This window comes from Siphateles boraxobius, unplaced genomic scaffold (genome assembly GCF_051911475.1).
Source record: "Siphateles boraxobius isolate OS27281-9 unplaced genomic scaffold, OSU_SipBor_1 100, whole genome shotgun sequence".
NCBI lineage: Eukaryota > Metazoa > Chordata > Actinopteri > Cypriniformes > Leuciscidae > Siphateles > Siphateles boraxobius.
The window spans coordinates 4,665,001-4,685,794 of NW_027508701.1; the positions used below are offsets into that span (position 1 = coordinate 4,665,001).

At 39.5% G+C, this 20,794-nt stretch overlaps 1 pseudogene across 1 annotated transcript; it reads left to right on the forward strand.

Annotated features, from left to right (window-relative positions):
- The first annotated feature begins 9,849 nt into the window (after positions 1–9,849).
- On the forward strand, positions 9,850–19,860 carry LOC143747235 (uncharacterized; annotated as a pseudogene). Its single transcript, XR_013206698.1, has 8 exons — positions 9,850–9,945; positions 11,701–12,818; positions 12,908–13,115; positions 13,291–13,463; positions 13,583–13,710; positions 16,406–16,602; positions 19,185–19,231; positions 19,306–19,860. The product of XR_013206698.1 is annotated as an uncharacterized LOC143747235 (transcript).
- Positions 19,861–20,794: the final 934 nt, after the last annotated feature.

Sequence of the window (20,794 nt, forward strand, 5' to 3'; positions counted from 1 at the left end):
CTCGGTGGGACGAATTAGTTGGCGTGCATTGTGAAGGGCGCTCTGAAAAGCGGCAGGGCAGCCAAATGATTAAAACAGATGTGCAAAGGAGCGTACCGGTACGCTAAAAGCACCTTCTGGGCGCACAGAGAGGTGGCGGTAAGAGCTATATTTGGAAGTGGCGGTACTGAGTAACGGCGCGTACCGGCCCACTTAAAGCACTGGTTTTATCGCATTTGTACATGTAATTTACCACACATCTATACCACAGCCCTATATTGAAACTAAAGGAGCTTAACTCTGCAGTGCAGCTGATGCTCTGCTGAACTTAAAGGGACAGTTCACCCTAAATCATAATTTACTCACAGCTAGTGGCTCCAAACCTGCGTGTGTGTGTGTGTGTGTGTGTGTGTGTGTGTGTGTGTGTGTGTGTGTGTGTGTGTGTGTGTGTGTGTGTGTGTGTGTGTGTGTGTGTGTGTGTGTGTGTGTGTGTGTGTGTGTGTGTGTGTGTTCTGCTGAACACAAAGGAAGATATTTGGAAGAATGTTTGTAACCAAAGCAGATCTCGCCACTCGTTGACTATAGTAGGGGAAATACTGCGGTAGTCAATGGGGGATGAGATCTGCTTGGTTGCAAATAAAAAACATTCGTGTTCCCTTTAACAGCATTTATGCTAAATTGAGTTTAACTTGTATTGCACTGAACCTTAGCTGTATAATACCTTAGACGTGCTACAAGGAAGTTATAGCCTCTTTTTTGAACAAGGCACTAGTTGTTGATGAGTGCACTAAGCTTTTTAATTTTGTTCAATGTTCTGACTATAAACACTAAACAGTTGATTATGGGATGTTCCTTCAATAAAGGAATAGGAACTTTAAATTTCAATTACATTACAGTATTATGGGGAAGGTATTTAGACAATGCAATGTCCTGCAGTAATAATTCAACAAATTATGAGTATGATTTCATATACTGCAGTGTACTACGGGTCAAAACATTTTAACTGCAACATAACTGCACATTTATTGCATAGATAAGTATGCAAAGCTACTCATAAACATCTGTCTATTGTTCTTGAGGAAACTGTTGTTGAAGACGCTGCTGTAAAACGAGTTCTCCGTCGGCTGTGTCGAGCGCTGATCCACCCGCGGCCTTCAGTGATGAACCGTGACCTCTGACCCCAGGCAAGACACTGCTCATTTAGCATTCAGCACATATTGTCACATTATAGCACATATATATGTATATTTTAATCCAGAGTAACTTACAGTGCATTCCTGAAGCCTGTGTGGTTGTTGAATGATTGTTGTCTCATGGTTTCCTGAATCTTGACTGTCATCGATCCTCATTGATGGAATGATCTTTCCAACCCTTCCCAAAGTGCCTTGGATTTAGGAAACATTTAAAGACTGATTTTTCCACAAGCACTTGACTGAATCGCTATGTGAGCACTAAGGGACCGTTCGGTATTTATGGAAAGGCTCACCGGAGGAAAATAGGGGAGGGTCATGTCTTTTTATTCTTTGTTGAGGGGAGGGTCATTCAACTTTTTTTAGTCTAGGGGGAGGGTCACCCAACTTTTGTATTCATGAAAACAGCAACATTTCAAAGTGGCTTGTTTGGGGAATATTTTTTCTATGTAGCTTTATGTAGCTCTCTCGGTCTCGGTCCCCCATCGCTATCAGATGGGTCTGACCCAACAAAAAATCCAGTTTGGCCCTTCTTATACTGTCAAAGAGTTTGGCGCTGTCTGACGGTGTGCTCGCACTTCAGTACGCGCTCAGAAAAAGTGCATCATGTACAGAACGCCAATGAAATGTTTACCCGGCATAGCTTTAAAGCACGAGCAAATAATGAACTTTTGTGATTGCGAGTAAGTGCAGTGTCCTGTGAGTGCAACTCTACCGCGGCATTAACATGTGATATGAATGTACGTTGAGTGTATTGGGACTGAGGCGCCAGAACTGCAGCTGATAGAATGTGTGCTGTACGATACTACCATATTTTAGTTTCCATTCTTATTGTGTTTCCACAACAATGTTAGTGAGTAAATCTACTGAAATTGCCACCATAACAGTGGAGTGTGATGTGTTAGACGTAGGGCTACCACATTTTTAAATTACTATTAGAATTATTTTAAGTTAACATAATGAAATACGCAGACCTACACCAAAAAAAAATAGTTGAGGATAAATTCTTTAAAATTGGGCAATTCCAGCGTTATGGACGTGACATTTGCAGTCAAAACTTGAAATATAAATTATCAGAAAATGCATTTAATACTGAATCTGTTTATAAATCCATACCCCCTTAATAAAGGAGTCAAGAAATTAGCAAAATATCAGTCTACACATGCGTTTTATATTTAATATGAGCGAAATACACATGTGACCTGACACAACAAATCTTTAACTTTTAGGTGGCAAAATATTTTTTAATAATTCTACGAATTAGGCTACACTGCGCAAAACAAAAGTAGGCTAATAACCGGATGAAGAATGGTCGGCCTCCACAGAACATAAAATATTGTTTTTTATTTTATTTTTCGCATTTATGAGGAAAAAAACAATGTTACGGACGTGACAGTTCTCCGTTACGGACATGACCGCTCTGAAAGCGACTTCAGAAAGCACAAAGCCTTTCTTTAAAGTAAATTTAGTTTTTTATTAATTGTATCTTAATTTTAATTAATGTTTCATCAACCAATTACCTGGATTTAATAAATAAGAAGTAAATATAGTAGAAAATAGATCATCATGACACGGAGTCGCCGGCGCATGAACTGGACTCTCTCTCATAAATGAACCGAAACTCAGCGTATAATGTACTTGCCTCACAGACTTGAGAAATATATAGAAAGCTTGATGTCTACTTTTAAACAGAACATTTAAAAACGAAAAACAGACTGCTCTCTGCTTATGTAATCCGTATGAAATCTGCACTTCTCTCTGGCGCGTTACTGTGAAGATCGCGAGTCAGCATCGTCAACTTCGTCTTGAAGCCGACACACTGACACAAAAAAACATGTTTATTAATAAACAATTAAAATCTCTCCTTGCTATATTTGACATATTCATAATCATTACTTTTGCCGGTTCTTTGTGGCAGCTTTAAGATACTTTATTGGGAGAGCCACCCTTGTTACATGAACGCGTCACCACTGCATCAGCACCGAAAATCTAAAAATCTAAAATCTAAATCTAAAATAAAACATTATGATACGAACCGAATTGTAGGTTTGGTCTATCGTTACAGCCTTAGTAAGATGAGAAAGCAGGAGTTTAGTCGTTTGTCATGGTTGTAAAAAAACAATGGCTATCTGAACATCTTTGCCAAGCGCAAAGATGTCATGCCTTTTTCCAGGGGAGGGTCATGCCTTTTTTCACAATCATTTTGGAGGGTCATAGAAAAATGTATTACTGGCGAAGGCTTTGTACTGGCGACTTTTTTGACTACAGATCTCAAAACTCCTCTGCGCTCATAAAGATAATAAATGATATTCGCTTAAATACTGATACAAGCAAATTATCAGTGCTGGTACTACTCGACCTCAGTGCTGCATTTGACACTGTCGATCACAAAATACTTCTTGACAGGCTGGAAAACTGGGTCAGGCTTTCTGGGATAGTCCTAAAATGGTTCAGGTCATACTTAGGAGGCAGAGGTTATTATGTGAGTATAGGAGACCATAAGTCTGAGTGGACATCCATGACATGCGGAGTCCCGCAAGGCTCAATTCTTGCGCCACTCCTATTCGACCTGTACATGCTCCCAATGAGCCAAATAATGAGAAAGAACCAAATCGCTTACCATAGCTATGCAGACGACACACAGCTCTACTTATCCCTATCGCCTAACGATTACAGCCCCATTGACTCCCTTTGCCAATGCATTGATGAAGTAAACAATTGGATGTGCCAAAACTTTCTTCAGTTAAACAAAGATAAAACTGAAGTCATTGCGTTTGGAAACAAAGATGAAGTTCTCAAGGTGAACGCATACCTTCAGTCTAGGGGTCAAACAACTAAAAATCAAGTCAGGAATCTGGGTGTGTCTCTGGAGTCAGACCTTAGTTTCAGTAGTCATGTCAAAGCAATAACTAAATCAGCATACTATCACCTGAAAAATATTGCAAGAATTAGATGCTTTGTTTCCAGTCAAGACTTAGAAAAACTTGTGCATGCTTTCATCACCAGTAGGGTGGATTATTGTAATGGACTTCTCACTGGCCTTCCCAAAAAGACCATAAGACAGTTGCAGCTCATACAGAACGCTGAGCAGAACCAGAACATATGAACACATCACACCAGTCCTCAGGTCTTTACACTGGCTGCCAGTTACATTTAGGATTGATTTTAAAGTATTATTACTGGTATATAAATCACTAAATGGCCTAGGACCTCAATACATTGCAGATATGCTCAGTGAATATAAACCCAACAGATCACTCAGAACATTAGGATCACATCGGCTAGAAATACCAAGGGTTCACTCTAAGCATGGCGAGTCTGCTTTTAGCTACTATGCCAGCCGCAGCTGGAACCAGCTTCCAGAAGAGATCAGATGTGCTCCTACAGTAGTCACATTCAAATCCAGACTCAAAACACTTCTGTTTAACTGTGCATTTACTGAATGAGCACTGTGCCACTGTTCGTCCGACTGTTTGCACTGTATTTTATTTTATGTTTTAATTATTCTGATTTCATGTGATTATTTCTGTATTTTATCTTTTATTCTAAACTGTTTTAATTATTCTGATTTCTTTTGATTATTTTAATTTCTTCTATGTAAAGCACTTTGAATTACCATTGTGTATGAAATGTGCTATATAAATAAACTTGCCTTGCCTCGCCTTGCCTCTGGTGACCCCTTAAATAAATAACGAACAGTCCCTAACTCTCTGTATGTAATTGATAAAAAAGTCTTCTCTATACTGTCACCATTTCCTCCTTTCGTCACAATTATAATATGTGAACAATAAACTTGTGTAAAATAAAGTGTAATAAAGGTTTGAGTTCACCTTAATCGAGTCCGAGTCCAACAGGTCTGAATCCAACTAAACAACACTCAACAAAAAAAAAACAATTTCAATTTTAAATGTAACAAAAGCAAACCTCTATTTCATCTGGTCATTTTCATTAGGGATGAACCGATACCATTTTTTCAGAAACGATCCGATCCGATATAAAAAATTCCCATTATCGTCCGAAATCGATCCGATATCAGTGTAAAATCAATGTATAATTTCTATACCTCTGTTAACTGATAATCACTCTTTTGTGGGTTAAACATAACAAATAAAGAAAAATAACAGATTAAAAAATTATATAATCATAATCTATGACAAAATTCTATTATAAACTAGAATAGTGGATAATTCAGCAGCAAGAGTTCTTGAGTTCACAATAATTGCATTAAATTAGTGAAAAAACATTTAGTGGAGATGGAGAACAAATAAAAGTGAATAACTGTAGCACTAAATCTGGTAAAATGTTACACATTGCTCTTTGTATTGTTGTAATAGACATGAATGAAAACAAGTAAATATAGCTATTTATATAAAATATACTATAAAATTAATAGAGATTTCGATAATCGATAAATAATCGAGAATGGGCAATTCTCCGCGCCCGACATTAGAGTTCAGGGGAGTTATAGAGGCCATAAATAATTGAATTAGCATTTTATTAGCCTTCTCACATTACATGGTCTCAGAAAATGTTCCATAAACAGCATTTTTAGAGATATCATCCTCAGATTTGAAGTGAAGCATGAGCACACTTGTGGCTTCACCATAATTGTGGTTATAAGTTGTTATACCACAGCCACGTAATATTTTTATACATTTAAAAATTATATTCTTAATATTCTTATTTTTGTTTTTTATGTTTGAGCATATATATCTCCATATTAATAAAAGTCTGAGTAATTCTTCTCCAGTTTCATCTTTCTAAATATATGTTGATTATGCGTCTATCCAGAATGACTTATGAGCAGAACCCTTTTTATTTTAGGTATGTCATTTATGCCCCACTTGCCAAAATGGGGTGTGTGTAGTAAGGGGTTAAAATACAAACAACAAATAGGTCTAAAATTACATTTTAAAAAAATAATCTTTTGGTAGTAGTATCAGCAAGAGGAAGATACAGAGATCAGAATCTCCAGAACCCAGTGGTGTGTCTGTGAAGAGTAACAGATCCATGATGCAACCCCATACATTCAGTGATGCAACAGTGACCTCTGACCTCAGGTAATAACTAGCCATTTTAGCATTTGGCAGACACATTTGTTATGGCATGAAAAAGGCAAGATGAAGTTGATTGGGTGTTTTTAGCTGTTGTGGCGATGCTGTAATAATCATGGACTTGTCAGATTCACTGATCTCTTCCCGTGTCTAATCTTAGATTTAATGGGTATTTTAATTTTATATTTATTGAGTATAGTATCTCTGTGAATACAGCATGAGATCCAGCAATGTTTCAGTAATGAGTAGTTTTGAAAGAAATGACAATCATATAGGGCATAAAACATATTGAACTCCTGCATGACTTAGACACATACAGACATCAACAATCAGCATATGAATCTCAACAATCACAAGTTTCATGTCGCAATGCACGCTGGATGCCAGCATAGTGCAAAACTCCCAACATGCACCTCAGCATGAATAAATTATGCAGCTGAATGGATTTTTATTGCCACCATTGTTGAGATTCATGTGCTGATGTTTGTCCAAATGACTCTAGCTGTTTAGTTTTATGTATGATGTGTTTTTTTTTTAAATCCTTCATTATAACTGATTGCTGTTGGAACTCTTGCTGAAGCTTCACATTGGTGGTAATGTAACACTATTGATAAAGAATTAAACACTGGATGAGTTCAGTTGATCAGGAGACTATATGATGGTTATGATATCAATACATAATCACCATAACGGCGGCATTGACGTTGGGAGGATCCATGGAGGAATACTGATGAGGGCCGCCATGGGACTGACCGGAGACGACGGCACGGATGGAGCCCACCGCGCAGCCGATGAGCCGAGATGTTGAAGATCCGCGACAGAGCTGAAGCGACGACCTCCCAAGAGTGAGGAGGGGATCCGGAGGTCTGAGGGCGAGTTGGGGCGACCGAGGGCGGAGGTGGAGCCTGAGGTAGGGCGGAGCAAGCCGTAGCAGAAGGGGGGGAAGACCAGAGAGCAGCAGAAGGTCCGCAAGTCCGCAGTGGAGGTGAAGCGATGTCTTACCTTAGTGGAGCCGACGTGCCGAGGTAGTCCGGCGAGACTGAGCCTGGGCTACTCATGCCCAGGAGAAGATGCTCCCAACAGGCCCGAGGTGATACCACACTACTGAGAGGCAGAGGTGGTGCCGAGGGATGGAAGGGTGACAGAGATGACTGGGTGGCACAGATGGCTGGAGACTGGAGGAGAGACTGAAGTCCAATGCAGAAACCAAAAAAATATATAAAGTCTTCGGGATAGTTTGGAGAGCCAGTTGTCCGGGAAGGTGGTCTGATAGGCGAGATCCAGAAATGTTTCTAAATGTTTCTCGAGAGAGCATTCTCCCTACTCAAGGCACATGAGTTGAACTGCAGGAAAGTCCATGGTGCAAGTAGGGGTGAAAAATGGAACGAAAACACTGAACACGAAAATAGGGAGAAAAAAAAATATACAAACGTGTTCAAATTGTTTGGTCCGGTATTCTGTCATGGGTGGTTGCTGGCAGACAAATGAGGAAGACGTATAATCCAATACAAAGGTTTATTTACTAGAGATCCAACAGACAGGTGAACAGAGAGCAACACACACTTAACATTGACAATAATGGACACTGAACTGAAACAGAACTGAACATATATGCAGGTGTTAATGATGGTGATTGGTGAGTGTACAGCTGAATGTAATTAGTGTCCGTGACAGCAGATTAGTGACAAAGGCAGGTGAATACTAAACATAACGAGTCCAAACTAATGTGAATGTGACACCCACTAAATGTATTTTAACAGCAATAAACTGTAGGTTAAAAAACAGTAATATACTGGCAACACATATGCTGCATGTTGCTTTATTTAACTGGCAGTGACTGTGTAGATCAGGGGTCGGCAAGTAACTTTGGCCACGGGCACATATTTTTTTTAGCCAGTAGATGGTGGGCCAGCTACACGGAGTGAGCCTATGGATACAAATGAAATACTCTTACAGTTTTTTTCGATCGCTAAACGACAGTGAGCACAACTGGAGCTACATGTGCAAAACTCTAACTACAGTCTGCACAGCAGCAGTTCATGTGGACCAAACTCTAGTTCATTTTTCATTGCTTGAACACAGCTTTCAAAACTCTACACACTTATCCCATGACTTTAACCACAACCTGCACAACACTGTGGATTTACAGCACTTTGTTCAAATGCTAACACACTGCTGTCAAAACCGTGAACCACACATTCAAAACAGAATAGATTTCAGCCTTGTGCCTTTCAAACACTGCTGATTGCAATTTCAGCTGAAAGGTTAAGCAGGTCTTGTTTGTTATTTTTTTCGAATTAAAGTATGTACTTTTAGTTTCTACATTTTTTTCTCATTACTGTAATTCCGTAAATTACTACAAACTGAATATTGAAGCAAACTGCTAATTTCATTTACCTTACGTAAAGAATTATGTTCTAAAAATGTAAATAAATCATCTGAAAGAATGTCACTCTTTTCTTTGAAAAAAATATTACTTTGTATGAAGTCACTGAAATAGTTCAAACTGTAAAGATGAAAAGTTTGTATTTTCTGTATTGGTGTTTGATGATAGTGTCGTTACTCTCAGTGTGTTCTGAGTGACAGTGTGTGTTATCCTAGTGAGGGTTGTGCATGTGTTTGGTTGCACTGAGTCTGTTTTGAGCCATGTGTTAAGAGTTGTGTTGCTTGGAGTGAGTTTTGCAGGTGATGTGAACTGTTTAGCTCAGGTGACTGTTGGTAGTGCAGACTGTAGTTAGAGTTTTGCACATGTAGCTCCAGTTGTGCTCACTGTCGTTTAGCGATCGAAAAAAACTGTAATGAACTCTGTCTCACCTCCCATTTCAATGTTGTGAATAATACATTTGTAGCTTAAAACGTTTTGGCAAAAACTACTTGTTTTTCAATTATTTATTTCCTGAACTAAAATGAAAAAACGAATAACGACGGGTTTTCTGATTGTGTACTCAGATCAAAAATAGAAAAAAAGGAATTGCTGGATTAGACAAATTTCAATTTTTAATTTAACACCTTAGTAGGCATATATCAATGAAATTGTTTTAATCAGATCAAGTACTATTGTGGTAACAGATTACAGACATTTTAATAAAGGCGTGAATAGCAATCATGCCTCATTCGCTTACAGTCCGACTTTTGAACTTTATTCCTTTTTTTTATTATTATTTATTCGGGACACACACATACACACCTAAGGTTTAAGGAGGTCTGCGCGGGACTGTTTTTTTTTCGTCCCGCTCCCATGAGGTTCCATTCAGCAACTGCTTAAAATACACTCTGTGTTCACCCGCTTTATTTCCCGACCTGACGGGTCCGCAGAATTTAGATCTCGTTTTCAGAATCTCACATTCAAATGTCTCTAACGGAAAGAGAGAGATTCAGAAGCCTATAAACAATTATAAATGCTATACAAATATTGTGTTCGTGTCAATATAAAATATTATTTTAACATTTTACTGTCAGCAGAGAAAAAAATGTCACACAAAAAATTTATGAAAAATAAATTAAATAGTACAAAGCCTATCACTCAAATTTCTAAGCAGCATAAACGAAAACCATATTGCCCTACTGAAAAATGAAGTATGGTATTTCAAACATCCTTGCAAAAAAAAGAATGTTGTTGACTGACAATGGTTTCAGCACCAAACAGCTCCTCAGAGCTGGTGTACAGGTGTCAGAATGAAGTGCGGATATACGCTGTCAAAAGATGTCGGGAGTGGGCTATTGTCAGTCAGACCGCCCACTCCGTCCAAAGTATAGGTACACCAGAGTTCCGACCGATACCGTGTTTTTTCTTTAAAATGTAATCCCGCGCCACATGATTCCTTATGGGCGTTTCACACAGTATGCGGCGGTGAAATCGCGGCGCAGCTACGTCCTTTCGCAAGTAGTGGAAGAGTTTTGTGCAGCATTTAGTGCAAATATTTTTTATCAGGTAATAAAAATAAAAATAGGCTGATTTAAAAAAAAAAGGACTTCCAAAATATTCCGGCGGGCCAGACAATATTGCTGGCGGGCCAGTTCTGATCTAGTGAAAATCTTTGGTGTACTAAAATTAAATTATTTCACAGTAATAATATGCTCATATTATTAGCACATTATAAATATTAGTTTATGGCAGTTAATCAATTTAAGACAGTGGATTTCTACAAATGAAATTAATCAACTTGAGTTTTCATTTAATGCCTGGTATTTTTACAGTAACATACTGTATAGTACAGTAAAGAAATGTACAATTAACTGTAAATTACTGGCAACAGTGTTGCCTGTATTTTACCATTAATTTGTGAGACAATGTTTTACAGTGTATGTAAAATGCTGTTTTTGTCTATCTTCTTGGTATCTTAAGGAAGAAGAGACCGAGATCAAAATCTTCAGAACCTAGCAGTGTGTCTGTGAAGAGTAACAGATCTATGATGCAACCCAATACATTCAGAGATGCTACAGTGACCTCTGACGCCAGGTAAGAACTAGCTATTTTAGCATTTAGCAGACTGTAGTGAGGTTCAATGTGTGTGGAAGAAAGAAGACAGGGTCGGCTTGACTGGGACTCGCACTTTATTGACTCGTAACAAGTAAAAGAATACAAAAGTTGCACCACATGCGCCTCCACCGTAGACTTAGCTACAGCAACATTCATAGAACAACCTCTTCCCGCTGTGTCTCCAGCTCTCAGTCCGTGTGCAGCGTGCGAGTCCCGAGTCCTTCTCTCTCTCACCCGCTCTCTCATTCCTACTGGCTTATATGCGGTCTCTCCACGCTAATCACTGCAATCAGACACAGGTGTTCATCATCTGCACTTGACCTACTTACTCACGACACAGCTGACACTGGCTCCTCTCTCGTTACAGATTTCGCAAAACCACGCCCCCCTTGCCACACAGACACTTTTATCCAAAGTGACTGACAGTACATTCCGGAAGCCTGCAGTTGGTGAGTGTGTGGCATCTCTGGTACCATCTCAGAGAGGCACAAAGTCATTTTCTTGAAAGTTGTACTGAACCTCAATGGAAACATCTTCCCATCTAGTCTTCGAAATGTGTGTTACATAACTACTAATGTCATTTATATTGCATATAGCTATACAAAAAGTATATGTAAAATGTTGTTTCGTTCTTCTCAGTATCAGTAGGAGGAATAGACAGTGATCAGAGTCACCAAAATCCAGCGGTGTGTCTGTGAAGAGTAACAGATCCATGATGCAACCACATACATTCAGTGATGCAAGAATGACCCTTGAGCCTTTGTTAGTATAAACTTGTATTTGTTAATTTACTGTAGTGCCATGTCAGATGAATAATTATTTAAGGAACTCAATGAAATAACACCTAAATATACTCATATGCTCTGCACAAGAGGGTGTCAAAATCATATCCACTAACTAATTTATTTCTGATGGTCTCCAACATTCATTTTAATCGCTGTATCCGTGATCTTTTATTTTTAATTTTACTGTGCCGTCCTCTACATCCCATTATCAGACCCACATCAGACAGGACAAAACTGAAGCTGCCCTTCAGACACTGGAGACTGAAGACCTGCAGAGAGTCAAAGACCAGTACAAAACCAGAATGAAGAACAAGAATGAGAGATTATTTGAGGGAATGAAACTACAGGGGAATCAAACCCCCCTGAACAGGATCTACACGCAGCTCTACATCATAGAAGGAGAGAGAGAAGGAGTGAATGAAGAACATGAGGTTTTACAGATGGAGAAAACAGCCAGAACACAACACTCACAAGACACTCCAATCTATTGCAATGACATATTTAAACCCTTGCATGAACTTGAATGTGAGGAGAAAGACCAAATCAAGACAGTTCTTACTAAATGCATCACTGGAATTGGAAAATCCGTCTCTGTGCAGAAGTTCATTCTGGACTGGGCAGAGGGAAAAGCAAATCCGGATGTAGATTTCATGTTTGTTCTTCCATTTCGAGAGCTGAACTTGATCCAGCTGCTTCCCTCGGCTCTCATCTGGATCAACTCAAGACCAGCAGCAGCCAGTCAGATCCCCTCCAAATACATCAACCGTCTGACAGAAATTCAATGAGCCTCAGAAGGAGGAATATTTTGGGAAGAGAATCAGTGACAAGCGTCAAGCCAGCAGAATCATCTCATACATCAGAAGAGCAAGAAGCCTCCACATCATGTGCCACATACCTGTCTTCTGCTGGATCTCATCCACTGTGCTCCAGAAGCTCCTCAAAGAAGATCTGAGTGCAGAAATCCCTCAAACTCTGACTGAAATGTACATCCACTTCCTGCTGATTCAGATCCACATGAGGAATCAGAAGTATGAAGAGCGAGATCCAGAGACACCCCTGCAGTCCAACAGAGAAGTGATTGTGAAACTTGCTGAAGTGGCTTTCAAACAGCTGATGAAGGGCAATGTGATGTTCTATGAGGAGGACCTGAGAGAGAGCGGCATAGACGTCACAGACGCCTTAGTGCATTCTGGGATGTGCACTGAGATCTTTAAGGAGGATTCTGTGATTCATCAGAGAAAAGTCTACAGCTTCATTCATCTGAGCATTCAAGAGTTTCTTGCTGCTTTCTATGTGTTTTACTGCCACATAAGCAGCAATACAGAAGCATGTTTTGATTCACTGCATAAACTCTATAATAGAGTAGTTGCAGACAGGGGTGTTCCTCCAGACAGTTCCTCTGTCTGCTGGAATTGAAAGATCAGACTCTGTTCAGAGAGATTCAGGAGTTTGTGAAATCAGACAAACACTCAGAGAAGAAAATCTCTCCTGCTCACTGCTCAACAATCGCCTACATGCTTCAGATGTTAGAGGAGGTGCTGGATGAGCTAGACCTCAAGAAATACAACACATCAGATGAGGTTAGAAGAAGACTGATACCAGCTGTGAGCAACTGCAGAAAAGCTCTGTGAGTTAATTACTTTTATTAAAGTTAAAAACTGTTCCTGCAGTGTGAAATTATCCTCTCTGAAAGGAAATTATAAATTGTAACATTTGCCAGATTTAAATTTAATTGAATTTTGCAGAGAAAATAGCCTGGTTAATAGTTTATTAACTGAAAATGGTGTTTTGCTTGGTTCCAGTTTAGCTGGCTGTAATCTCACTTCCCAGCATTGTCAAATTGTGTCATCAGCACTAAAATCCTCAAACTCTGTCCTGAGAGAGCTGGATCTGATTAACAATGACCCTTCAGGAGTGAAGCTGCTCTCTGATGGACTGAAGTGTCAGCTGGAGATACTGAGGTATATTATGACCGGTCATAATGCTGATATGTGTTTGTATGTCTGACTGTGTATGTCTGTAGATGATCTGAATTTGTGTCTGTAGGTTTTCGGGCTGTATGGTGACAGGAAGGCTGTGGTTTTGTGTCTTCAGCTCTGAGTTCAAACCCTTCACACCTGAGAGAGCTGGATCTGAGCTACAATCACCCAGGACAATCAGGAATTCAGCTACTCAACCACAAACTGAAGAATCCAAACTACAAACTGCAGATACTCAAAAATGTGGGGCAGTTTTTTTTTTTTTTTACTCAAGATTACTAATACTGATAATCTGCTAATGCTTGGAGACAACACTTTCTCTTTAAAAAGCACCAGTTCTTATGGATTTAATCTGTTTCAGTTTTTCTATCCCTTCAAGTAATCCCAGAGGGGCTCGAAGGGGGTGAGATCTCTGTCTGTCAGAAATAGAACCGGGTATCAGTTTACTGTCTCTGACTCATTGTGTGGCACTGCATTTTGTGTAGATACACTATCACTGATTATTATGGGTTCTACTTTTAAAGAATCACAATGCATGTCTCGCATCATATTACATTTACATTTAGTCATTTAGCAGATGCTTTTATCCAAAACGACTTAAAACTGAGGACTAAAGCAAGCAAGTCATCATGAAGAGGCAAGAACAACGCACGAAGTGGTCAAAATACAAAGTTCAGGCATTGCTCAGAGTAGCAAAAAAACAGACAAGGGTGGATTTAAAGGAGAAGGAAAGGTGTTTAAAAAAAATTATGTTAAGTACTCACCGAAGAGATGATTTTTCAGTTGTCTTTTGAATGCTGTCAGGGATTCTGCTATTCGGTCAAGGGTGGGGAGATCATTCCACCAACATGGAACTGTGAATGAGAATGTTCTGGAGAGTGATTTAGTGCCTCGCTGTGATGGTACCACGAGCCGTCGCTCATTGACCGATTGTAGGCTTCTGGTAGGGGTGTAGACTTGTAGGAGTCAGTGAAAGTAGGACGGAGCTGAGTCTGTGGTAGATCTGTAAGCAAGCATCAAAGCCTTGAATTTGATGCCATAGCATCAAAGCCATAGCATCAGATGTTGACAGGTGTTGACCCACACCCTAAAGACCCGTTCACCCTTACTGAACAAAAATATATTTCCATATTTTTATGATCAATATATTATATGGTGTAAATATACTGAAACATATATGAAATAATATATAGCATGAATAGAATGTGTTATATATTACAATATATTGAATATTACAGAAGGAATTGCCGCTTTTCATATATTGGAAAATATATTACAATATATTTACACTGTAAAATGTAATCAGTTGAGTGCATTTAGAAAACGTGGAAAACGATTGGCTTAAATTTCTCAAGGCTGCTAATATTAAAACATACAAAAGACTGTCTGGACAATGATAGACTGTGCATTTATTTGTATTTAACAAACTGAAACTTAACTGAATACATTTTTTTAAAAACCAACTTAACAAAGTGGTTAATAGACCACTGCAATAGATTACTGCTATAAAGCAACATGCAGCATATCATCAGTGTTTCTTGGTCTTCCCCGGGACTGAAGCACATGCTCTACTCTTTAGCACAATGGTGACCCACAAAACGTGAACAAAACTCAGACAACATAAACCCTTTAAATCCCAACAGATCATTAAACACTAACAGATCTCTCAAGATCTCAGCAGAGGAGGCTTAAACAATTTCTGTCATTCGTCTACAGAATCTCAATACGTCTTATTGAAAATTAACTGAGGTTTAGATGTTGATGATTTATTGAAAAGAATATAATGTTATAGTCACCATTATGGAGATCAGTTTTTGCTTTAGTTGGGCTCTTGACTCTTGACTTTATAACATTTGTTTTTTCTGGCTGCTGTAACTGTGTGTTTATCATTTGTTTACCTGATGATGTTGTCATGTTTACCTGACATGTGTTGCCTCCCTCCAATAGAGTTCAGAATGTGTCTAAATGTGAAACCCGATCTTTCATTATCTACATGGATAGTAAAATCAACAATAATTGGGATTCTGTCAGAACCACTATCGTCAAATACAATTGACAATTAGCATACAGTTTGGATTGGCGGTCTGGTTCCATTCTGGGCGAGAACTCCCTCCGCATCCATGCAGCCTAGCATGGATAAGAGCAGGGAGAGCAGCAATAACCCCCATAGAGTAAACAGAACAGAACCAACATGACTGTATGCAGATATCCTTAATTCAAGATTTTAAAGTACAACATAATTCGAGAATTTATTCTGATCCAAGGAGGAGCTGTGGATGGAGAAGGGTAATTAGCTCCTGAGAATTCCTATAGGTAGACGTTAATCAGCTGATGCAAGCTTGACTAATGTGACCTGCCAGAACTGACGCTACGCTTGATCTTTATCTGTAGCCAGTACTAACTCTGATAGAAAACCGCCAATTTATTTGATAAAGTCTGCATGGTGCCCTGGTGGCCTGTATGAAGTAGCCAGCACAAATGTCAAGCGGGATTTATTACTTATGCTAGTTGACGTTAAAAAAAACATCATCACTTCAAACGAATTAAGTGAAGAAATTACTATAAATTAAAGCAACACCTCCCCCTTTGCCTTTCAGATGAGGCTCATGTTTATAACAAATATTTTTTGGGGGGGGAGGGGGGGGGGACTCATTTAAAGTAATGTAATCATATGGTTTTAGCCAGGTTTCTGTCAAACACAGCACATCTAGGTTATAATCTGTAATCATATCATTAACAATAAGTGTCACGATTCATGAATTCACTGTTTCCTTCTTTTCTCGTGTCCTTGTTGTTATACGTGTGTGGGTGTGTGAGTAGGGGGCGTGACCAACCCATCATCGCTGATCAACGCGCAGCTGGTTTCACTTTCATCACCAGCTGCAACTCATCCACCTTACCCTTCTTATACTCCACGTTTTGTCTTCTCCTTTGTCAGATCGTTGTTTGGTGTTGTCGCGTGTGTGTTCCTGATCCCGTTTGGCGTCCAGTTCATGTGCTTTGTTCCTGTCCTTGGTTTCCGGTCGTGTCTTCGTCTCCGTGTTCTGGATTACTCACCACCATCATCATCGTCACCTCTTCTCTTCATTCCACCTGCACTCTGTTGGCCATCGACGTCCCTGCGCCACACCCTGTGTTCAGTCTCCATCAGATTCTACATTTATTAATAAAGAAGAGTTTTACTTGCATATTGCTTCTTAGCCATTATTGCCGTGACAATAAGTGCTTTTGAAGTAAGGGATTGAATATTCAGCAACTCAAGCTTTATAATTTGTTCATCCTTATTATATCTGCTTTTTATTTGTTGAATATCCATTACTATTTTACCCTTGAATGGGTTTGGAAGTTTTTTGTATTTCCTAGTTCGGGGAACAGACACAGGCTCTATATGGTGATATCTAGGTGAAAGAGCCTCTATGTGATGGGATTTATCTGATCTTGGTGACGTGAGACAGCTAGCAGACGGTCGGTTTAGCCAGTTTGTCTGCTTCCTGACCTGAGCTCCAGCTATCACTGATCAAAAGTGTATTATACACAATACACACAATAACGTTTTGTTTATTATAAGCTTGCTGCAGTTTTGTCGTTTTAAATGCTCAAGCTGTTTTAAGCATGATCCATTCTGATTGGTTGTCAGTGTTTTTATAGGTCATCAGCTGGAAAAAATAATTCTGAAAGTGATTCCAACCAGGGATTAAAAACTGTAAAAAAAAATGTAATTGGCTGGAAAAGTGGGTGGAGCCCAGCGGGATGGGGGGTTTGGGGGGGGGGGGGGTGCGCACCTGAGACGCATCTCTCTGTAGGCAAGGGCGTGGCTAGCTGGTACTCTCTGACATCAGAGAGTACCACAACTTCCAATAGGAAAATTCAACTTCAGTAGCCACCGTTCAACCTGAAGAGGGCAGCACTCAGACGTTTTTACACCATGTATTGTAGAATTAAAACACTTTAAACCCAAATGTCAAAAAATTTACTCGAATCAATGAACAGCGTTTATGAACAGCTCCATTCTTACAGATCATTAACTAAAAAAAGTTGTTTTAGTGTTTAGTTACCCTTTAACATTATCGTTCTGAAAATGGTTTGATTAGACAAACCACTGGTTAATTTTTTATTTATTTTTTGCCTATACTTTATAACAGAGCTTGAATTGAACTTTATTCTAAGAGCTTAACTCGAGTGAATACTCAAACTGTCGGCATAACCTCATACGGAAGCTTCATCTGTCTCAATTGTGAATGAAGTTCTGCACGTATTTTGAAGACTGTCTTTGCTTGTTTTCAGTGCAAGGGTAAATAAAGAACTGGTTCTATGAATAAGTAGATTGTTTTCTTTATTCAAAACAGGATGTGTGTAAAGGCTAATGTTTTATGTATTTAAGGAGTGGAGAAGAATGTCTTAGTCAGGTATTTGCCATCTAATCATAGCCAATACAGCCTGTGCATAGCACTTCATCTTGACAACAAAGTAAAAAAAAAATGGAATTCCAGAATAGGAAAGGTTCAAACCTAACCTGTAATTTTAACTGGTATCAAAACACACCACGCTGGATATAACCTACCATGATAACATATCTTCGGATAAACTCCTGTGATCCAACAGCTAATTGCTGCAGCACATTGCCTTGCGAATTACATAGGATGACTTGACAACTGAGCGCAGGCATTTCACTCATGTTGGAATTTGTTAACGTCACATTTGCATAGGCCGTACTGTTTAAATTTATATTTGATTAACTCCCAAATAAAAATCTTAAACAGAATGATAAAACAAAGTTATTAATCGGATAATGGTATTTCAAATAAGCGTTTACATTCAGAAGGTTTTTTTTGTTTGTTTATGGTCCTGTTAAAATTTCATTAGTTTCCTGTTTTTGTTTTTATTCCTTGAACCGGTTTAGATCCCTGATTCCAAGATATTGTTGCCAAAGGTGTTGCCTCGCTACAGCGTGGTAACACCCAGATCCCTACTTCTCGCTTCCCAGAGACGTGTAGAGGATCCTCCCAACAATGCTCATATAATGACCACAGTGAAATAGCACCACCAGAGTTGGTATGGTCCAAAAGTGAAGTAATATATATATATGGCAACACTGGGTTTATATCTCGTAGTCACTGCGCCCTAGTGCCCTCAAGAGGCTCCAAAAGGTATTACATGTGACCCAGACCTCTTTTTAGGAAATAGCCAGAAAAAATACAACAATAAAACTCAGGTAACGTTTAGACCGTTACAGCCGGTTTCCGTTGAATCCTTGAGCACCGGGTCTAGGCTGGGTCCCATATGTGTGCAAATGATTGCACGCCAATGTGCATTGGCTCGTTTAGTTTCACTCGAAGTAGATTGGCCTCTCTAGCTAGATTCCTATTCGTCGATCACAGCGTATGGCTCCGTTCCCTCCTTCAGGGAACAAGGGTTACCATATGTAACCGGGACATTTCTCTGCACTCTCATCGTTATAATTGTGGTGTGAACTCTGCTATTCTTTTATTTTTAGAACTATATTTTTATCGTTATCGTCATAGTTATCATCCTTAATGTGAACAGGCCTTAACACTCTAGAATTAATTATAATGTATTTGGCTCTTGTTTTCCTGTTTTGCGTGTCTCATTTTGAGAATTATTCATTGATACTCGCTGCTTCTGGGAAGAAATGTTTAATAATCAAACATGTATCATTTGTGCTTTTATTATATATATTTTTATTATATTTGTTCTAGTTTGGATCATGGAGAACATTTAAGAATCACACCAGGACTGAGAAAATGTAGGTCTCTTTCACATACAGCTCTAAAGTTGTCCTTCATTTACATTAGTTCTGATCGCTCTTGTTGTGTTCAGATGCCTGTAATCTCACACTGGATCCAAACAGAGCAAACATTCATGTCATCCTGTCTGAGGAGAACAGAACGGTGACGCATGTTCAGGAGGAGCAGCCGTATCCTGATCATCCAGAGAGATTTGAGATCTGTGAGCAGGTTCTGTGTGGAGAGAGTCTGACTGGACGCTGCTACTGGGAGGCTGAATGGACTGGCTGGGCTTATATAGCAGTGACGTATAAAGGAATCAACAGAAAAGGAGGAAGTGTCTCTTGGTTTGTATTCAGTGATAAATCCTGGTGTCTGCACTGCTGTAAAAACAGATTCACTGTCTGGCACAAAAATAAGAACAAGGAAATACCAGCCCCTTCATCCTCTAATAGAGTAGGAGTGTATGTGGACGTGTCGGATGGCACTCTGTCCTTCTACAGCGTCTCTGACACACACTTACACACATATACACATTCAACACCACATTCACTGAACCCCTCTATGCTGGATTCAGGGTTTATGATGCCTCAGTGTCTCTGTGTCAGATTACACAACCTGCTGAATGAAACATTTCAGACATCAAAAACAAACAGTCTATTTTTTAAACAGTCACAAACTTTAATTTTCATATTTCTTAAATAAAACAACTTATACACAAAAACTTTATGAAATCAAAATAATTTTTTTTGCTTTAAGTCTATTAGCTTTGAGGTTGTCTACATTCTAGTGTACATTGACCAAGTCTTTTTTTTCTGATGCTATGTGTGTGTGTGTGTGTGTGTGTGTGTGTGTGTGTGTGTGTGTGTGTGTGTGTGTGTGTGTGTGTGTGTGTGTGTGTGTGTGTGTGTGTGTGTGTGTGTGTGTGTGTGTGTGTGTGTGTTTGTGTTTGTGTGAGAGAGAGTGTTTGCCGTTGGCGAAGAAACTCTTGCCCCGATCTCAGAAGAGCACTCTCTCCCTCTGCATATTGTCCCAACTGACATTATCCTGAACGTATGTACTACTGTACACCCAAAGCACTTTACAATCATGTCGGGGATCTCTCCTCAACACCACCAGTGTGAGCATCCACTGGGATGATGCGAACGGCAGCCAAAGTACAACGGCGCCAGTGCGCTCACCACACACACACACACACACACACACACACACACACACACGCACGCACGCACGCACGCACGCACGCACGCACGCACGCACACACACACACACACACACACACACACACACACACACACACACACACACACACACACACACCAGCTATAGGTGGAGAAGAGAGAGAGTGTTGTGTTAGAGCTAATTCAGTGGATGGGGATTATTAGGATTCCATGATTGGCGAGGGCCATTGGAGAGAATGTGGCCAGGACACTGGGGTTACAACACTACTCTTTACTAGAAGTGCCATGGGATTTTTAATGACCACAGATATATATGACAAGCTGTTAAGGTATCAGGTATCATCTGTTGTTGGAGACTTCAGCACGTCAAAGATGATGGTCTGTACAAACACTCTGAGTTCT